Below are 5,462 nucleotides of genomic sequence, written 5' to 3'. Positions count from 1 at the left end.
ACTTTTGTCACTTTATGTAGTCGTGGCGTATTCAAGACTGTCCACTCCAGGTCACAAGGAAAAACAAATTCGGAAACATATGCTTACATAATTAGCCCTCAGAAAAGTAGCTGCATTTCCTAAACTCAAAACTGTCAGGGATCAGGGGCTGGGGAGATAGTATAGTAAAGAGCATGTACTGCTCTTCTAGAGGACCCAAGTTCGGTCCCCAGCACTCACATCAAGTAGCTCACAACTGCCTGTAACTCCAACTCCAGGGAATCTGATGCCCTCTTCTGGCATCCAAAGGCACCTGAACTCACAGGCACATGCCCTCACCCCAAGACACACACATACGCACACACGTGCACACACACACACACACACACACACACATAAGTACACATAATTTTAAAAACATCTTAAAAAAACAAACCTGCCTAGGGAGGCAGAGGCAGGCGGATCTCTGTGAGTTCAAGGCCAGCCTGGTCTACATAGTGAGTTCCAGGACAGCTGGGGCTACAGGGAGACCCTGTCTCAAAAAGACCAAAAACAAAATAAAACCAAAAAACAAACCTGTCAGGATTTTCATACACTATAATTTGGTGGTATTTAGATTCCCCTCCCCTATCCCCTCCCTTTGCTCCTGTATTTTGAATTGAGATAAAAGACCCACCTTTGGGGGAGAGACAGGTAGGTTAACCAGGGTGCAGTGGATGGATCCACCCTGAAGGACTTGTGGAGACACAAATCTATGGGCCTTATTATATATATAATGGGGTACATTAAATTGGGTGTGGGGGCAGTAAGGGGAAGTGCAGATAGGGGAGGAGAATCTAAATACCACCAAATTATGTTGTATGAAAATCCCAAAAATTCAATAAAAATTCAATAAAAAATAAAATAAAAGACTCTCCTTTGAGAAATCCCAGGACAGAGGCTGCAGGTGCTTCTGAGGAGGCAGCAACTGGATGCAGACAGGAATAATGCTATCTCTCCTCCAAAGTGAAGACTGAAGGAAACAGGAGAGAGACAAAGTTTCCTGGAGGGAGATTCTCCCCTCCCCCCAGCTTTTTCTGGCAGCCCATGAGGCAATGGTCCCATCGAAATTTGAACCCTTGCCTTCCCAGATGTATGATTTAGAACTGCAGTAGTTTGGCAAAACTGGAACTGTTCCTAGAATTCATTTCCCTGCATAATTCCAGGTTGGAATTGAGAGGCCTTGTGTGTGGAATTTGGAAGACGGGGGTGAAACAGCAGCTATATTCTTTCCCTGCTCAGTAGGTGCACAAGGTGCTACTACCTCTCCTGCTTACAGGGCTCTGACATGCTGGCTTGCATTGGTGTGGGCAGCTGCAGAGGTCCAAGTGCCTCTAGCCTGCTAAGCCAGTCTCCCTGACTCCTGACCCAGCTGTGTATTTAGCTCCTGTTAAATAGAATGCCTAGGAGACCATTGGCTTGGACTAGGCTCCTGTACAAGGTCTAATGGACCGAAACACAAATTGAGTAATTCATATTGAAATTCCACATCATCAGGTCAAATTACATGTTAACTTTTAAATTCTTATTTATTTTTATGTATTTGAGTGTTCTACCCGCATGTACGTATGTGTGTGCATCATATATGTGCAATGCCTGTAGAGGCCAGAAGAGAGGGCATCGGATTCTCTGAAACTAGAACTGGGGTTACAGATGTTTGTGAGCTTCCATGTAGTAACCAAACTTGGGCCCTCTGCAAGAAGAGGAAGTGTTCTTAACCACTAAGCCATTTCTCCAGTCCCCCCCCATTACATTATTTATGAGAGGTTGGGGCAGGGAGAGGGAGAGGGAGAGGGAGAGGGAGGGAGGGAGAGAGAGAGAGGGAGAGAGAGAGAGAGAGAGAGAGAGAGAGAGAGAGAGAGAGAATAACCAAACTTCCAAACATGCCAGTTTTAACTGGTATAGTAAAAATGTCTTCTCTCTTTTTGGTAATCACCACAGCTGTTGGTTGCCCACCAGGACTAGATGATATGACCCTATCACTGAAGATGTTACATGCTTTGGTCACATGATGTAGAGAAATCATGCTGGAACTGGTCTGGAAGGTTCTTCTCCACCAGCCAGCCCTCATAGTGCTAGAAGGTGCTATGCAGCTGCTGGATGAGAATTTTCACAAACTGTCCTACTTGGCTGTGGACCCTGTGTGCAACAATATTGACTAGCCAGTCAGGCAAAAGGTTCCACTAATGCCCTGTAATGGGGATAACCAGCCACTTTCTAATTGGATTTGAGGCCTACTCTTTAGTGGGGAACTCACATCTGGTACTGTAAATCTGGACAAAAGTGTGTAGTTGGGGAAGTCCTAGTTCCTAATAGGAAAGCTGCAGTTGGTTTAATAGATGAGTGTGATGCCAACTCCCCCCACTTTTTTTTTGAGACAGGGTTTCCCTGTAGCCCCCATCTGACCTGGAACTCAATTTATAGACTAAGTTGGCCTCCATCTCACAATGATCCACCTGTTAAAGGCATGAACCACCATGTCCAGTCCCAACTATAACAGCCAAGTTTATGCCCATAAAATGGTGATGCTGTCAGCTCTGGTCAGAGAAGCTTCTTTGTGTAGTGGTCAGTGGTGACTGCAGACACTTATAACTGGTCCAAGTACTGAGGACAAGTGACTGTTGAGTGCCCAACCATAAATGTGATATTTATAGCACCCTTTTCAAAGTTCAGTGAACACAAGGGAAGAAGGGGAAGAAAGTAAGATCCAGAGGAAGGGAAGTGGGGACTTCTGGGCATGACACAATGCTTGAACTTACAGCAGCTGTGATTATCTGTGTAGGATCTGTATAGGATTGGGCCTGTCAGCACCCTGACATGGAAGAGGGAGGAGCCCATGGGCCCACTCCTCCAAAGGGGAGGGAAGGACATTTTCTTCAGTGATGTAGTCATTGATAAGGTGAACATGCTTCCATAAATAAGCTCATCTATGCTCCCTAAGCAACCCTAGTGAAACTCATTGGGTCACACAAAACAAACATGACAAAAAAGTATAAGTGGGGCTAGCTGGAAGAGGAAGGTGATTAACAGGTGTATGAGGGACCAGAGAGGGTAAATCAAGAGGGAATGAACATGACTGAAGTTCAGGATGTATATGTACAAAAAAGTTACAGTGAAACCAATTATTCTTTATAATTACTATATGCTAATGAAACCATTTTAAAAGGCCAGTTAGATGGCATGGTAGGTTAAGGCACTTGCTGCTAAGCCTGGCAATCTGAGTTCCATCCCTGGGGCCCACATGATAAGAGGAGAGAGCTGACTCCCACAAGTTGTGTTCTGACCTCCACACGCATGCTGTGGTACACGCGCCTGTGGCCACACATACACACAACAAGTAAATAAATGTAATTTTAAAAATCATTTAAAATAAAAATAGGGCTGCTGAAATGGCTTAGATGGTAAAAGTGCTTGCTATGCAAGTCTAATGACCTGAGTTCAAGCCCCCAAACCCACAGTAGAAGGAGATTTGACTCTGGAAAGTTTTTCTCTGACTTCCACATGTGTACTTGGTATGGATATACATGCACAGAACAATGAATTCGATAAACCTAAAAAAGAAAAATCTCTTCAATTTCATAAGGAAAATAACTTTGAAATTATCAGTGATGAGTTTGGGAAGTGCAATTTTACTTCATAAAATGAAGTGTTGCCATATTCTGGAATCACAAATAAAAGAAAATTAAGGGTGGAGTTCCAGCTCAGTGGTCAAGTGTTTGCGTAGTATACATGAGACTCTGGGTTTGATCCTCATTGCTGGGAAAAAAAGGTAATTGATGCTTTAAAATAAATTTGTTGAAACTTTGTTTTTTGACACCATAATGGAAGGTCTGACTTTTCCTATAGGATATCTACTTCCTTGAACTTAGAAGCTTCCAGAAAGCGAATGCACGGTTCAATCTGTTCTTCAGTTCCAACCTTGTGCTTGTGGGTTCCAGTTTGTCCATGCTTTCCCCACCCTATATCTATTTTTATTCCACCCAGAAGATCTGATCTGCAGACTTCAGACTCCAAAAGGGTTCAGTGCCCATTCATCTTCCGCCCCCATCACTTCTGGTAGGGTTTGAAACCTACTGATGCGCTCATAGGGCCAGAGAGAGGATACTGCATCAAAGAGCAGTCAGTGGACAAAAGAGGATCTGGGTACTGGACCAGAGAGAAGGAAATGTGCTGGAAACTCAAGGTGTTGAATAAACAGGTGTGGTTAGGGCTAACCCAGTTTCCAGAGGAAGAAACGACAATCACAGTGAGGCAACACAGGCTCCTACGAACACCCTGAGTTACTGAGGACAGAGCCACATGAATGACAGTTTCCAGATTGATGGAAGAATGTCGAGGCCTACCTATCTGATCTGAGGCCAGCTCTACCACTTACTGGCTAAGGGGACTAGGGTGAATTGTTCAATTTCTCTGTTTCAATTTATTCACAGGTAAAATGCAGATAATAATGCTACGGATCTCTTGGGTTGCTGAGATGCCTACATGAGATAACATATGTAAAGTGTCTATAAGAAGTCTTGGTAGACAACAAGCACTATTTCATTTTCACCAATCTACTCTTAAGAGGAATTTGCGTTTACAGACACCTCTAGCCTTACCCACATCCTTGGAGAGGACCTCTCCTCTACTCATCAACCATTTGCCCCAGGAATTATCCCGGCATCTCTAGCATCCACTTTTCTTCTCCTTTTCTATTTCTCTCCCACACAAAACTCTCCTCTCAGTCCTTAGGGAGGAAGACTTAGGAGCAGCAAGCCTGCCCTTTCCTGCGTCTTCTGTACCCTTGCCTTCCTGAAACTACTTGCCAGCATCTAAAACCCAAGATCCCCAGTGTGATGGCCCAGTGGGTAAAAGCATTTGCTGCACAAGACTGACAACCTGAACCCATGGTGGAAGGGAAGAACTGCTTATGAAAGTTGTCCTATGATTGTGATGGCCCAGTGGGTAAAAGCATTTGCTGCACAAGACTGACAACCTGATCCTAGAACCCATGGTGGAAGGGAAGAACTGCTTATGAAAGTTGTCCTATGGTTTCCATTTGAGCACCATGGCATGCACAACCCCCACTCACATACACAGCATACTTACACACACACACACACACACACACACACACACACAGAGGCAAATAACAACAAATAAAATAAAAAATCAATCAATCAACAAATTCAAGGTGAGTCTGTGAGGTCTGAGAGGTTATGGTGGGGGCAAAAGGGACATGGCACCTTCCTAGCCCTTCTCACTAACTTCCTGTGTGGCTACTTTTCTCACTGATGTGACAAAATACCTGGCAAAAGTGACTTAAGAGGTGAAGGGTTTATAGCTGGAGGGTGTATTTTGGTTTGTTTATTATTTTAATTTTATGTGTATAAGTGAGTTACCTGCATGTGTATAAGTGCACCCACATTGTGCAATGCCTGTGGAGTCAGAAGAGGATGTCTGAT

This window comes from Nannospalax galili, unplaced genomic scaffold (assembly GCF_000622305.1).
Source record: "Nannospalax galili isolate Female #2095 unplaced genomic scaffold, S.galili_v1.0 scaffold54, whole genome shotgun sequence".
NCBI classification, from domain to species: Eukaryota; Metazoa; Chordata; class Mammalia; order Rodentia; family Spalacidae; genus Nannospalax; species Nannospalax galili.
The sequence above is the reverse complement of the archived record's forward strand: the minus strand, read 5'-3'. Positions refer to the sequence as shown.